A 16,628-nucleotide genomic window follows, 5' to 3' on the forward strand; every position below is an offset into this window, starting at 1 on the left:
CAGCAGTTAACAAACACAGTGGGGTTTGTTTGGGTTTTTTATCCCACTGTCCATAAATTTAGCAACTGTCAGCCTTGCCAAGCAAAAAATCCTTGCATGTGTCTGAGGGATAGAAAAAAATACTGTCTACATGATCCTGAGGCTGCTACACAACTGTGGTGAGGAGAGAAAGAGCTTGTGGACCAGCCTGCTTTTGTGCTTATCTTAACAGGTATGTCCTGGCTTTGACCCACTTTTTTTCAGAAAATGAATATTAAAAACATTTTCATTAAGAGAGAAAACTGGAGCAGAATCAGAGACCAGAGGTATTTTGACAGCCCATTTCTTTCTTATTGGAGAGTAACCAACTTTGAGATGAGTGTGAGGGCATGCAGGGAACCTGCTTGGCAGATAATAATAATAATAATAATAATAATAATAATAATAATAATAATAATGGCAAATCCCTGCTAAGGCTCGTTACCAATACAGCTGTCATTGATCATTGCTATGGATTTCATCTCCTGCCAACCAAGCTCTCTCAGCTTCTTCAATCCTTATCCTGCAGCCTCTCGCACAGCTGGAATGTGTTGGTGGGCTTCTGGCTCTTTTGGGCTTATGGACTGGACATCCAGAAGCACTTTATCCACAGCACAACACTGTCCACAAAGCAGCAGAGGAAGGAGACAAGTGGGGTTTTCCACTACCAGTCAGATTTCAAAGATTTCCACAAGCATGAGGACAAAATCTTGTCCAGTATGGGCCTTGATTCCACAGCTGACAGGAAGGTACCTCCACCTCCAATCCTCCACCTCTCAACCACCTGCAGAGATCTCCACATCTCTTATTGTGAATTTACTTTTTTTGGGTTCAACAATCAGAATCACTCCTACTAAGATGAACTAAGATGAACGGTCACCCAGCACCCACTATACAGAAGTGCCTTTGGATTGAACATCTCAAGCTGACCCAGTTTATATTAAATAGAATGGTAAAAAGCAGACAGAGCTGTAATGAAACCTTTTTAATTTTTAAAGAGCAGATCTCTGGAGCATCAGAGTAAACAGTTGTAATTCCAACAAGAACAAAGAGCCTGAAAAAGTACTGCAAAAAATATTTTGAATTCAAGTTTAAAAAAAAAAAAATCTGGACTCACCAAGAAAGATGAGAAGAGAAAGGCTCCTGATCAACCTGAATGAGTAACCACATCAAGAAGGATATTAGAGGTAAGAAAAACAGCACCTTCAGTGCTTTGGCAAGATGAATATTGAAGCTGCAGCAATGATAGGTTAGATAATACAGGGTGAAGAAGGTGCAGAAAAGGAAATGAGCTTTTGAGAGGAAACAAATTCAAGAAGATTAAAGCACTCAAGTCAGAAGGACAAGATATTCTCGACCCCAGAACAATAAAAGAATAGCTGGTTGATCGCAGCTGGCAACTGTATTGATAAAATACCCATTAGAAAGGAGTGGGAGAAGGTGAAACCATGTGGCTGACAAATATTAAAAATAAAAGTCTGCAGCTGGTCTGCAAGGGCAGGGAAAGTGACCCATGTTAGATTTATCAACCTGCCCTTACTATTACATAAGTCTTTCAGAAAACACTAGAAAAGAAAAATAAGATAGGGAAATAAATTAAAAACAGGGCAAAGCACAACAAGGAGTTGCAAAAGTTACAGTATTGTCTGGGTATCAGAACCACACCAGAGTGAGACCTTGCCTCACCAGGAACATCAGACTGGAAGAAAATGAAGATGTCTGGGACTCAAAATTTGTTATTTGTTTGTTCTCAAAGCCTCAGACACCTGACAGGCAGTAATGGAGGTGTGGGCAAGCCATTCCTGAGTTCACAGCATATTCCCCTGGGCCACCTGCACTTTCTGCAATGCAGGTCCAGGTCCCTCATATCTAGAGATCCAGCTGCACTTTATCTCCACCACCTGCATTGATGCAGTGAGGAAGACACTCCTGTGGATGATTTCAGTCAGCTCCAGTCACCAGAACCTCTTGCCCATCTTTCAAGCGTCTCAAGGGAGAGATTATCTGTGCACTCTCACTGCTTAACAGATGCTCTTGTAAGAGTGGTACCTACTAGCCAGGCACAGCCTGTATGCCCTGGGGACATTCCCACCCCACACAGAGAAGGAGGCTGCATCACCTTTTTAAATTCCTTTATGCAAACATTGTACATACAAACCATATATACATGAGTTTTTTTCCACATGCTAACACAGGTATTTGTGTCCTGTACATTCTGCAGCACACCCTGCGCTCCAGCCCATGATGTGCTGCACACAGTCATGGTGTTGCTGCCCACCACCAATCTCCCACAGGAACTTGCTCTGCAGCAGCACCACAAACCCAGTCTGGTGCACACCTGCAGGAGACATCCCGCTCCCTGCTCCCAGCAGCCCGAAAGGGCCGGATTCTGGGAGACACAGAGAGGTTTTCCCAGGTACAGGGAAAACCCAGGAGCAAGACAGGTGTGAGAAGGAGCTGCAGCTCAGGTATGGTGCTTCCATACATTGTCTGCACTGCAAGAAGGCAACACGCCACTTTGAGATTTTGCTGGAATCTCTCCTTCTCGCCTGGCACCCTGCACTGAAACTTTGGATTTGCCTTCACCACCAGGTAAAAACACTGTGGAGCCTTGTCACTCCACAGGGATGGAGAGGGAGCAGCCAAAGGAGAACCTGCAGCAGCAAAATGGTTCCTCTGGAGAGCTGCTGCAGAAAAGGCTGTGCTGAGGATCCCCCACCCCCACAAACCCCGCAGGGCTGCGCGCAGCGCCGAGCGTCTCGGGAGCACAGGGAGAGGCTGGAGAATGACAACACAAACAACACATTTGCATGCCCTGACAATGACAGCCCTGAATTTCCCCTCTGTGCGCTCTCCCTCTGGTCTCTGACCCAAACCTCCTGCTCCCCCAGCTCTGCAATGCCTCTCATCTGCCTCTTCTTTCCACGGTTCCTCTGCAGCTCTGCTAAACATCCAACACTTTTATATACATTTTTCCTGTCATCCTGTTATGCTTTATAGGCCTGAAAAGCATTGTCTGAATTATTCTTGGGTCACTGGCAAATGGGAAAAAAAATTTTGTGAATAGGCAAAACCTGCCAAGCTCACTCTTTAGCAACACTGGTATAAAAGGCTGCATGTGTATGGAGATTAAAATGCAGATCTCTACTTCCCTTGTACTTTAGTACATCTTTATGACACCCATCAATCCACACCTTGTATATGTTATTCTCTGACTCCCATTTACTTCGCATCCACTCAAAATCCTGCAATAACAACCCCACATGCTCAGCATTTTCCATAACTCCAAAAGACTAAATTTGCTATTTGATTATCTCCTTTTATTATGACATTTCCATTTGCACATTCCCGTACAGCCACATCACTTTAACACATACACCAACATATTCTTCATACCTTTGCTTTATTGTTCTCACTGTCATGCTGAACCTCGCCCTTACAGCATCTACGTCCCTATCCCACATAGATCCTTCTCTTTGTTCAAGCCCTTCTCCTGTTTGCAGAGGCAATTTAATGGAAGGATTTGTGCAGAGGGTGGGGGAGGGAGAAAGAAGAAGGAAGGCAGGGAGGGAAAAGAGGGATTTGGCTATAACAAGACCATGTAATTAAGCTCCAGTAACTGGTACCCAGCCTGGACCCCTCATTCCAGTAATTAAAAGCAGTAATTCTTCCATTCCTAGATAACCTTTCTCATCTGATCTGTGAAAAGAGGCAGGGAGAAAGCATCCATTTACACAGCCAGCACAGACACACCCTGGCAACACAAAAGATTCCAGCCTGCATAGAGCCCGTGTATCGCTTAGCAGAAGGACAGGGTTTTACATGACATGATATTCACCCTAATGCCTTTTGAACAAATGATTTATCAGTATTTAGTGTTGGGGGAGGGGGGAAGAAGGAAAAAAATAAAAGCCAAAAAGAGAAGGCAAAAGCCACAGTGACAGCAACCTTTCCTCTGTCTGAGCCCTTTGTCTCTGGCTTTTCATGGAAGTGCTGTCTGTCAAAACAGCTTTTGAGCTGCACAGCAGCATCACCACCAGGGATGCAGGGAGAGCGTGGGCCACAACAATCCGTGTGGGCTCGGCTGTCATGGCAGGCACAATGGAGAGCTGTGTGGAGGCAGTGCCAGGGTGAAGCACGACTCGCCTCTGCACAGCCAGCCCCGGACATGACAACTGCTATTTCACAGCTACAATGGACAAACGCACACTGCGCAGCAGCCACAGCCTCCGCGCTCGCTCACTTCCATGACAGCCACAGCCAGCTCCAAAGCAATGCAGCCTCCAAAGAGACAAAGCAGCCCTAAAATCCTTCAGCTTCACCGGCTAGCTGGCATCCTCCACTAAAACAAACCGGCCACCGAGCGGCCCGAAACCAACAGCACCACTGACACCCGCCCCGGTAAATCGTCCATCTCACCTCTCCACAGATCCCTCTCTGCTGACGGTGAAGACGCTCTGCTCCAGCACTTCTGAGCACTCAGATTCCAGAAGGCTCTGCGCTCTCTCACCAGGATGCTGTGGGAAACACAGAGTCAATTTTTTTTTTCTGATTTTTTTTTTTCTTCACAGCTGCATCCCTGGCAATGCAGAGGGTCTGCGCAATCACATCTCCGATGCTCCTGGTGCTGCTGCTGCTGCTGCTGCTGTGACGTTGCTGCGTGTGAAGGAGCAAGCATGCCCACAGCACCGCCGCTTCAGCTCACAGTCAGTCCCTGTGGAACCTCAAGGCAGGGGATGGGAGGGAGCAGAAGAGGAGGGGATGATGGAGGATTGATTCTTACAAGAACTGGGAAATCAGGAAGGCAGCAAGAGGAGAAATAAAATAGTGCCATAAAATAGAGCTGCAGCATCCAATTCTGTGATGAGACTGGATTTTGGATATTGTGTGCTTGCAGGCTGCCTGATCTCTTTACTCTGTCTTTGCAAAGGAAAGCAAAAGGGACTGAAGTGTTCCTACTGTTGATAATGGCAGCTAGAACCCTTGGAGATAAAATGGCAGTCTGCAAAGCAATGCATGGGAGGAGGAGGAGGAGGATGGGAAGACTGCAAGAAGCTTCCTGAAGCTTCTTTAAATTTCTGTAGTGCCTTGCCTTAGACAGCTTCATCAACAGTATCTGTACACCACCCCTGAAATGCAGCTACCTCAGAGAAGATGCAACCACCACCACTCCCCACAGTGCTGAACCCACCTGGCAGGGGCAGGATGTCTGCAGTCCCTGCTCTCACAGGGGACCTCAAATCAAGATCCCACCAACTCTTAGCTGCAGCTTGCAATTAAAATGCTGCCCACGACCTGGGCTAGACACTAGCATCTCGGCAAAGCAACCCACAGCACATCTTCCTACCTGAAACAGGGGGTCACCCCCTGCAAAGCTCAGGCTCTCTTGCTATTTGGAAAGATTTTTCCATATCTCTTTTCACCAGAGGCAGCTGGTGAGATGGGGTGATGGAATTTGCTCCATAGGCAGAGTAGTGCAGCTCCTGACAGGGCACACTAGCTGTGCAAGGGACACATGTGGCTAGTTGTGCTTTTCTACCTGCTGGGGCATAACCACACACCCCAGAAACTCAGCTGTGCTCTGGCCTGTGCTGTGCCAGGGCAGATGTTTCTAGCACTGGAGCAACATCCATCCTGGAGGGACAACTCACGTTACTGCCCTTTCTCACCCAGCCCCATGCCTACAGCCCTGCGTAGAGCCAAGCACAGCTCTGAAACTGGAGAATCCACGCTGGAAAAAGCAAAACCTGTCACCCCCAACCTCCTAAACTGAGGGTCTGTGAAGTGAGCAGATCAGAGCAAAGCAGAGAAGAGCTAAAATTGTCACATGGACACAAAATTCTAAGAAATTAAGAACTGCCACATGACTGAGTACTTTTTACTTTATGCCATGATGCACCCAAAGCAGCAAACAACACAAATATAACAGTCTAGACAATATAACACTTTACAGAAGCTTCTGCCTCTGGAGATGTCAACATAAAAGCTATGACAGAAAAATGTTAGACTTATTACTGGAAGTGGCTGCCAATTATCTCAGATCCAAGAATACAAGAAACTTTTAAAAAACCTTTTCAAGTAACATTTATATCAGATTTCTGAGAGAAAACCATGGGGCTCCTACCAAGGTCTTCAGAGGCAGGAGTCCAGGACTCCCCCCGGTGCAAAGAGACCATCCCACTGGGAAAAGAGTAAGGTCCTTGGGCTGTAGGCTGTGGGCTGTGCAGCCTGTTTGCAGTGCACTGGAGCCAGTACCACAGATGCAGCTCTGCTACTCACCTCCAAACCACAGCAAATGGTCCCTCCACCAGTCCCAGAGTCCAGGTTCCACAGGTCAGAAGTCAATGTATTCGTTCTATCAGCACTTCATGCTCCCCAGCCCATTGCCTGCCTTTCCTGGGGTGCTCAGGACCCACTCCCCACACTGGTCCTGTTCAAGAGGCAGGGACAAACCCCTGGGAGGATGCAGGAGTGAGGGACTCACCTCCATGCCTGGCCATTAGAGCAAGCAGAAAGCCAGTCCTGGCAGGCTCTGCTCCAACCAAGCTGCTGTAAATGAGACTATTTACTGTGCTCCCATTACTGTGCAGCCCCAGGACCCCCGTATGGCCAGTCCCATTGTACTGCCAGTTTTAATTAAGGCAGGCTCAAGCAGACATCTCCAGCCCCCTCAGCTGGGACGGTCAGGGAGCAACAGCGAGGAAAGAGACAGAGAGTTTCAGCTGTGGAGGTCTATGCAGAACAAGGAGCATTTGTTACCCAGGAGACTCGTTCCCACAGCAGAGAGGAGAATGGAAACTATTTCGGTGCCCTCCCCAGTCCTCCACAAGCACTGCCAATGCTGACGCCAGGAGGTATAAATGCTGGCAGGCTGAGTGCTTGCCTTCATCCCTGCCCCTGCCACAGGACACTGGCATTAACCAATTCACTGACAGCAATGCCTGTCTGCTGTAGCAGACACACATACCAGAGCAGATGGAGTCAGGGGGGTATTTTCTTTGAAATCAGACAGAGCGATGAAGCAGACAAGGGGCTCCCGAAGAAACACTCCTATTTACATGTCTGTTTCCAACATAAATGTCTGTACCCTCCTCCCCCAAAATACACCCTGCATGTTCCCCAGATCTCAAACTCACATGGCCTCGACCCTCTGCAGCACACACCCCTCTGCAGCATCTCCCTCCCCAAGCTGCCTGGCTCAGCAACAGCGCTAGGAGCTGACGGCCTGTCCCAAAGCTCTGCAGGCAGCAGGAGATCTCAGGCGCTAATAAGGAAGAACAAAGCTCTTTCTCACAGACTGTCTTCTAGAAGATGACTTCTCTTTGATCACAGAGATGAGTCAGTGCAAAAAGAGGAGCACGGCTGACTCCACAGTGTCATGCAAGGAGGGAGCAGAAATTCTGCAGGCTGGTGATGGTATTCCTTGGAGAAGGAAGGTGAGAGAGATGGAGGTGTCAAGACATGCCTCCCCCTACAGTAGCAGGGGTTCCCACCTTGCTTCACCTGGGCAGTGAGGGATAGGTGCTTCCCACAGAATCCAGCACTCTGCAGTGAAGATAGCTTGGCAGAAGAAAATTACTTATCAAGAAATGTCAGCCTCACTATCCACAAGCATCCCAAGTGACGGGCAGGATTTTTGTCATCTCACCTCCTTACCCCTTGTTCCAGGGCTGTCAGAACTGAATGCACAATAGAATCTCCACCACTGAATTCCAGTACGGAGGCACATCCTCCTCCCAGTCCTGGGCTGCAGCAAAGCTTACCACTTTGAGGGAGCCACAGGTGCTGCACTCACACTGGACATGAGCTGTACATGTACCTGGAGCTCTTGCTGACAACAGCTAGGTCACAAATAGATCAACTGGGCATTAGAAAGCCCAACACATTTCGCTCTTAGACTTGGGCTTCTTCCTTCACATACCACACAAGAATTGGCTGCTAAGGTCAGCACACACCCACAAGAAGAACAAGAAGAAACCATTCCATTTTGCTGCAACTGGGCAGTAAAATCACCCAACAGCTGACCCAGCCTCCCACCTCTTTGCTGCAAAGCTGCTCCAGTGATGCATGAGCTGGAAACAGCTCAGCCCCAGATTCCAGTCAGCAGTCTGGGCTGTAGCTTCAACATCAAGCACTATGCTAGGTCTTTAATCACTCCTCACCATCAGGGGTGGGACACAATCTGACCACCCTCAAAACTGCCAGATAGCCCCAGCTGCTGCCTCCAGCTCACAGCTGTACCCCAGCAAAGGGAGCTGTCTGCCACCTCCTCCTCAGGGTGGCATTTTGACCAATCTCTCATTACCTTCAGTGTGTCCATGCCTCTCAAGCAAACAGAAGGTGGTACAAGCAACAGCAAGCTCTCCATCACACCAGAAAACCTGTGTCTAGCTATCTTCAGGTGCAACAGCAGCAACATGCCCAGGATACACATTCTGGCCGCATAGCATGGCCACAGGGACATCTTCATTCTTCTCATGTGCTCAGGGAGCAAGGCCAAAGCAGCTCAGTGTCTTGCTTACCCACTGTTTGTGGCAGAAATCTAAATCCCATGGCAACCCTACCCAGCACCAAAACCATCCAGGCTGTTTGGGAAATGCCGGAGAGAGGGATGTTGGTCAGAGTTGAGCTAAGAGCATGGGTCTGCTCAACTGGAGCAAGGGGGAACCAGAAAACAGGAGCCAACAGAAAAGCCGATGATGAAACTTTATAAAAATTCAAATAAAGGAAAACTAAAATAATTCCCCATTCCTTCAAGGTCAAACACCTGGTCTCTGACACACAGAGATCAATACAGGCTGATCGTGACCGACATGCACTCAACATCTTCTCTGTTCAGTGGGAACACACAGGAGCTTTTGAACGAGGGGTCAAAAATCCAGGCAGACTGATAAAAACATATGTTAGCAGAGAGGAAATGCCTGCCCTTAGCCCTCACATTTCCCTGGGGGGTCACTAGCCGATCCACACTGAGCCTGCTTTCCAAGGGGAACTGAGGACAGAGGCACAGGAGGCTGTGAGGTTTTGCCAGTCAAAGACAATCTGGATTCACCAGCCCACCAAGACAACCATGTCCCAGTGAGCCCTGCCCACTGCCCACAACAGCAGTACTGACTTCTTCAGGGCTAGCAACCCAAGGCTGGAGCCACACCTCCAAATGAGGTAATGGCTTCAGAGGAGAAAGTTGTTCCTGTTTTTTCAAAAAAGTTGGACATTTCTTGTTGCTTGCTAACTGTCTTCTAACAGAATTAATTCCCCAAGTTCAGTCCTCTGATGTTTAAGAACATTCTCTGAATTTCCAGCTTATCTTTATCCATGCACAACTCACCCCTATTCACTCATGTTCCAAAAATGAGCTTTAACGTCAGCATTTATCCAGCCTGTGTTTAAAGTCATATCAATTGAGTTCTCTAATCACTTCACATTAGGTAGGCTTTCCATTTCTTTGATCATACCCATATTTCTTTTCTGGACACGACCCAGTTTGCACACAGCCTTCAGAGAGTGATTGTTCAGTCTTCCAAGCAAGGTCTCCCATGCCTTAGTATGCTAAAATTTTCCCATCTCTGCTAGAAATGCTTTGCCCAATGTGTCACATTGGATGATGTGTATCTTTTCCACGGCTGCATGATGTTAGATGCTCATAGTTATCTTGCACACCACTCTGAGACCCTGAGTTTTCCCCCACTGTCACTTTCCCCCACTGAGCTTCCAGTCTCAGAGCTGAACTTTTTGCTCATTTCTTAGGCACACAATCATGTAATTTTGAGCTATCCAGTTCCCATTTGTACAGTTCCTTAAGGAATAATCCCAGCTTTTCCTGCTGAATAACACTGAGCAGCCTCTGATGATGCTTCCTTAGCTTTTTGTGTGCCTTTAGGAAATAATAACTATTGAAGTCTTACTTTTTTGTGAACAGAGCATTATTTCATGTATTGAACAGCTTCCATTTTGAGGCTGATCTCCACTAAAAACTTCCCTTCAGAGCAGTAGTTCCTCTTTCAGCATTCCTGTTATTTTCCTCTAGTCTGCTTACTGCCTCAGCTCTCAAAGGCTACTATGAATGGAAGAATTACACATGGATTAAAGGGAGGCAGGACAAGCACTTGAGAGCTTCATTTCAGGTTATTAAACAAATGAAATACTAGCAAATGTCCTGGAACAAACACTCTTGTGTGTCCTGCTCCCTGTCTCTCCTGGCCACCTGCAACCACTTCTAAAAAAACCATACTGGGAAAAGGGGGCTCCTCCATCCCAATCACCATCTGAATTCCCAGCTTCCAGTACTGAGGTCAAATCTTTCCCAGTGCAGGCAATTGATGCTTCACTGCTCAGGAACAGAGGCCCTCACAAGCTCCATAAAAAGTCACAACTCCCAGAGAGGGCTAGTGCTGGCAGGGCTCTGCACAGGGCTGGGCTCAGCTCCACATACCTCCACACTACTGAGGCATCTATGGGAAAACCAAACCCTGCCCACAACCAGCTGTCTGTCTCCCGTCCCTTCCAGCCCAGGATTCCAGTGTGTTTGTACCCAAAGGAGGCTGGGGTAACAGGGAGATGTGAATCACTAGGAATTCTGTGTGAAAGGGAGAAATGACCCTACAACCCAACTCTCAGTGCCCTTCTTCTACTCCTAATACTTAGCACGGCCCAAGCAAGAGCACAAAAATATAACTGAATGTTTCTAGGCAGAGGGAAATCAGAACACAAACGGCAGAGCAGCTCCTGAATCATGGCTGAAGGCTCTGCTTCCATCTGATAAACCAGGCTCATAAAGCTGCACAGAAAATATTGAATTAAAGCAAAGCCTGGACATAACTGATCTAGACTGAGGTTTCAGGGTGTTTTGAGTAGGAGCTCAGCTCTAAGAGCGAAGCTGTTTCTTCAACACTCAGATATTGATGCTACACTGACTGGGAATATAAACTCTCACCAGTCAAAGCCTTGGCAAAAGAAGCAGAAAGGGTATTATTTAAAAAAAAAAAAAGGGCCTTTTAATCTGGCAAACAATCACTTTGAGCAGCAGCCATGGTAACAGTGGATATTAAGGTGTTATTGTCTTCACTCCTATTAAAATTAGTTTTCAAAACAGAATCAATGCTGCCCTTAAAGCACCATTTACCTAAATAACTAGTTTCACAATAACTTAATAGTTCCCCACTGCCATGAGGAAAGCCTTAAATTGCCACATAACATAATACACTGGGGCCAGTGAACTTGGCACCCACAGCACTGCTGCATTCTGACCTCAAATAAAAATTATGTACTTCCAACTAAGCAGATGAAAAGCTGCAGGGCTGAGCTGAATGTGCAGCCCTGAAATGGTTCACTGTGCACACAGCACGCAGTGCTCGAGGATGGTGGCTGCTTATGGCTCCCATGATGTGCAGCAAAGTGACATTCTCTTGCAACTCCAGGGGCATGGCTGGGCTGACTCAAAGTGAGGGTGACTGCTATGCACATGAGGCTCAGCTCACAGGAGCTGCAATGGAAGGGATGAAGCAGGGAAAGGGCAAGCAGAGGAGAAAAACATCACTGCTGGATGCACAAGAAGCCACATCCAAGAATGGAAAAAACCCTCCTGCCCTCTTGCCCAAGGACTGAGTCATAAACATTTCAGTTTTCCAAGGCAACAGTAAATATGAAAACTGTTCTGGATTTCTCTACCCAGGGCAGGGAGGTTGGAACTAAATGATCTTTGTAAAGTCTCTTCCAACCAAACCATTCTATGACCCTATGATTCACACAGAAAACCTGCATTAACATCACTCTGCACATGCCAAAGTCCTTCCCTGCCATCCCTGTTCTGAGCAACAGCAAAAGTCAGACTGAGATTTCTGTGAACTCTCCACAAAGAACAGAAAGTTCCCAACAGACCTTCCAGCTCTCAAACATTTCCACTCCACTCTGCAAAGAAGCCCAGGGAACACATAACCACTGGCTGATTTATTAGAGACATATGATATCAATTATGCTTGTTTATACTGATTTTCCCTCTAAGTTTCTCCAGTTACCACCCAAACTGGACACATAGTGCTGCTCTGCACTGTTAGCTGCCCCAGCTGGCTCTGCTTTAGTGGCAAATAGAGCAGTGTCTTGGCAATTGCAAAGCACACTGTGATTAAAAGACACTTGAAGATTCACTCCATCCCCACCTATCAGCAGCAAAAGAAAAGCAAAATATTGGCAGGCATAGGCTCCAGTGCTACACAAGAGACTGCCTGGGCTCCTGAGCACCCACATCCCAGCAGGCACCCAGAAAAGCTGCAAGGGGGAGAGGGAACAGGACCACTGGAAACTTCTCAAGACCCTGTGCCCCACTTGTACATGAACCTGCTGGCTCTCAGGTGGAGCAGCTGTCTCTTACTCTTCACCTGTGCTGTCTACAGTACTGTTAGACAAAGGGATAAGGTCAATACACAACCAACAAATTGACATAGATTTCAGCCATTACCATAACACCTCATGCAGCACGGACTGCACATCCCCACCCTTAATCACTGTGCATGACCTGCTCACTCAGAGGGATCTGTGGTAACTGCAGATCACAGGCAGGGCTTGAGCAATAGTGGCATTTTGCTTTGAAGCAGGCAAGCAATATGTAGGGCTGTGTGAACAGACATGTCCTACATGTGCAAGACTTGGAGTCATCCTTCCCCTCTGCCCACACTGGCACACAGCTCATGGAGGTATCCTAAATGGACAAACTGCTGAGAGCTTGAAGACGACGTGGAAAAAAGCACAGAAAGGAGTAAACTGCAAAGCAAGTGGGTTAGTTCTCAGGGGAAAACCAGGGGGTACATTAAAGCAGCTCCAAAATGTATAAAAGGCTGCTGCCAAGAGCAAGTGGACAAGCTGCTCTTCACATCCACAAAAAGAGGATCCCTGAGTGCCACACAGGGGAGTTGAGGTTAGACATCAGGTGTAACAGATAAAACTAACCATTCACTATTCCACCAAAAAAGCGTAACAGTAAGGAGGTAAATTGGTTTTCTTAAAATTTTCCATGGTCTTGTATATCTCAGAAGCTCTTTGCTTTACTTATTTAGAGGCATGCACCCCTGTTAATCTTCACAGGCACTCACTCTTAAAAATTGGAAAGAATGTATTTTTCCAACTTTACTGCAAAACAAATGCCCATGTTACAATCTTGGTTAACTCGTGGCATCAGGAAATATCAATAGAAGGAAGGGGCTGGATTGCTAAAATGAAGGATGCAGCAGGTAATGTCCTGATCAGTGGGAGATTCCAGAAATTAAATAAAGAAACCCAAGGAATGGCAGAGCCCAAGTCCACTGTGCCTGCTCAGGGAAATGTGATTATTGCATGGCTTTTGTAGGTCTTATTGTCGTGTGACTTCTGTTTGACTCAGAGAAACAGGAAGCCTCTAATGCAGGATTAAAAGCTGAGAGCAATTTATTCTGCGAGGCAGAATACCTGGAGAAACACAAACACACTCCTGGAAAGACACAGCAAACACACAGGTGCAGCTGAGAGTGGAAAAGCATCCTGTGCCAGCTGATCTGGCTGCTTATCCACCTGGCTTTTAAAACATAATCCAGATGTATATTTTCCCTAAGCAGAATATGTTTTGTGTGAGCTTTCAGCCAGTGGATTCATTCCCTTCCATCCACCACAGCAAAGAGACCATTTCCTCAAGAATTTGGTCTTGTTGGAGATGATCCTTGGTCACAGCTGAGAACCCTTCTAAACTTTCCTCTGGTTATTATTAACATCTTCCCATCTACCAGGGCAAGCTGTCATGGATCATCAGTCAGCTGTATTCAAGGTCTCCATGTCAGGTCAGCCCATGATTAAGCAACCTTGTGGCTGTATGTGCTTATCGGTGTACATTTAATTAACACAGAGTCTTAACTCGCAGCTTCCAGCTGCTGTGCAAGTTGTGCAAGGTCTACCTCCTCCAAAAGTCACATTCAAACAACAGGCAGCCATCCCACATGCAGACAGGCACGCAGAGCCAGAAATGGGGAATTTCTTGTCTGTGGGCAACGATTTTGCTCAGGTTGGAGAAACACCCCCAGTGAAGGAAATGTTATAGGGATAAAGGGGATCTGTGTGTGGGAGGAAATCCTGTTCTTTAAAATAGAAATTAATTAAAAGCTGGCAGAGGCAAAGCCCAAGTAGCAGTGGTGAGGCAGGCCACAAAGGCAAAGCAGGTCACAGGAGATGGCTGACAAATGTGCCAAGCTTGGATTCATCAGGCAGACTGAAACAGAGCTCAGCCTCCTGTGAGGCAGATGAAAGAGCTGGGGCAGACCACTCTACACATTCCCCATGGAGACATCTTGGCACTTCAGAAACTCCTGGAATCCCTGGTGTGTGGCTCTGGCACCGCATAGACTACCAGAGAACAGTCTAGAAGGCTATTCTAGGTTGAAGAACTATTAGAGAACTATCAAGAAACATCCAGCAAAGAGGTGCTTAAGGACAACAAACAAGATGTCCCCACACACTCCAGACACATTCCAGCCAGAGGAACAAGAGCATGCCAGGGTGGAAAGAGCCCTAAAAGAGCCCTCGGGAGCTCTGTAATATATGATGATACACAGAGCCTTGGCTGAGTCTAATAATAAGCAGCCACCGTGGTGACTCAGAGAGTTCTTTGTTGGCTGGGCATGGGCGAGCACCAGGAAGGAACAGAATAACTGAGGAGCAGGAAGCCCCTGATGAAGGACTGGTTGCCCAGAGCACGTTCCTGGAGAAACAGAAACATGCTTTTCATCTCCATGACGTACTTCCATGTCCGGACAATTCTGAATTCTGTGCTCTCAATACATGCTTAAGAAAGCACTCCATCCTGTGCACACACCCAGCCTGTGGCTCTCTACACACAGCCTGGAAAAGAGAAGACCAGCCAAAAGGTGAGAGGGCAAGAACGATGGAGCACTGGAGATACAACAGTCCAAGCCAGAAGCCAAGCATCTGCTCTGCTCTCTCTCTCAATCTCAACAGCCAGGGAAAATGCTTGGTCATGATGTTTGACCAGGACCTGCTTTCCATCCCTGCGAACATCTGCCAGAATTAGTAATCCCATATCAGAGGAGGTGAAGCACAGAGTGTCCAACAGCACTTGCAACCTTTTTTAGCAATTTTCGCATGCCTGCTGCTTTCACAGCAACCTTCTCTTTCAGCTTAAAATAAATGCAGCCCTTCTGAAAGTGCTCAAAGACTACAGAACCACAGAACCATTTAGGTTGGGAAATATCTCTAAGATCATCAAGTCCAGCTGTAACCATCCAGCCCTTCCTCTACAAAGCCAGAAACTGATGTATCTGGGGATGCAAACATGGGGGAGGGGGGCCAGGGAGCTATAAAGGGGGATTAATGCTGTCATCTTGAATTCCAGCACCTGAAAGAGATGCATCTCTGTTTGTGATACTTCTGCTATCGATTTGGAGCAAACAGCTTTGCCCCTGTGTTTGCAACCAGGAGACATGTCACCTCTTCTCCAGAGGCTTCATGTATTAAGCCGTGTAATTAAGCAGTGGGTGCTCTCCTCCCACAGGGGCTTCTACATCCCCATACGAGACCAGGCCAGAGTGGAGCCACATCATCCATCTGCAAAAGGCATTAGATCTTTCTTCAGACAGGGCTTCTCTGAGCATGAACCCCTCAAGAAGCCTTTTTGTGAGCTCTGGGCTTCACAGACCAAGCACAAGGACTAAGTGAGGTCTCCTGCTTTCCAGCACACAGCATGATGCTGCTGCAGCATGATAGTAGCTGAATTGCATAACCAGCATAGAACCTGACCAACAACAAGCAAAACCCAGCCTGAGGGGAACAAACAGTGGGATGGTGCATCCTGCACTGGCTACACAGCTCAAGGAGCGTGGCTCCCCAGGTATCTCTGCTGTGTGGTCCACCTCTCAGTTATAGACACCAGCTACACCATGAAAAGGGCAGAATTTGGGATAACATTCTCATTATATGGATGCCAAGAATGTCAAGAGCCACAGCCACAATGCAACACACAGTTTTAATATCCTTTCCACAGTTAAACTGATTCCAGCTACCAGTCCTCAGGATAAACCTAACTCAGACCCAGAATGCCTCCATATCCCATTCTACAGACCAAGACTTTCTAATGAGGCAGCAAGTTTTGGCCACCAGCAGAGACCTGGCAGCAGGCTAGATTAAAGCTAGATTAAATTTCCTGACCCTCTCATTAGACCTAGTGATAATACTCAGAACACACAGGGAAAGCCCAGTGGCAAATAACCTAATTAGAAGTGGAAGTCTCACACCTTCTTGGTGACCAGCACATCTGCTGAAGCTGACGGTCACAACCCTGTGCAGTCAGCAAGACAGCAAGAGGAGGAAAATAAGGGAAGCTGTTCTGGACCCCCTCCTGCTGCCCGCCACAAAGGGTCCAATGCTGCTCTCTATGGAAGATTCCCAACACTTTGGCTGAAATGATGCCAGCACTTGGGCAGGGCTTGGTGTTATTTTTAACACTTGCTCACATAACTCTTTGGATGAATCCTGGGAAGAGCTTGTCACCAAAATAGTACACTGTGGGCACTATTTATACACCCACTGGCAGCACCGCAGGATATGCTGGGGAGAGCTAGAGCACCCCTTTATCCTCC

At 47.3% G+C, this 16,628-nt stretch overlaps 1 protein-coding gene across 10 annotated transcripts in view; it reads right to left on the minus strand.

The window, feature by feature from the left end:
- Positions 1–16,628, minus strand: part of RUSC2 (RUN and SH3 domain containing 2) — a 57,684-nt gene that overhangs the window by 31,502 nt on the left and 9,554 nt on the right. For 8 of the 10 annotated variants that reach the window (XM_056513187.1, XM_056513178.1, XM_056513186.1 and 5 more), the window contains one exon: positions 4,438–4,535. The exons of the other annotated variants lie outside the window; for them this stretch is intronic. The gene's annotated coding sequence lies outside the window, so the exon portion shown is untranslated. The remainder of the gene's footprint in view (positions 1–4,437; positions 4,536–16,628) is intronic. 10 annotated transcript variants of the gene reach the window in all.

The sequence above is a fragment of the Oenanthe melanoleuca genome, chromosome Z, assembly GCF_029582105.1.
Source record: "Oenanthe melanoleuca isolate GR-GAL-2019-014 chromosome Z, OMel1.0, whole genome shotgun sequence".
NCBI lineage: Eukaryota > Metazoa > Chordata > Aves > Passeriformes > Muscicapidae > Oenanthe > Oenanthe melanoleuca.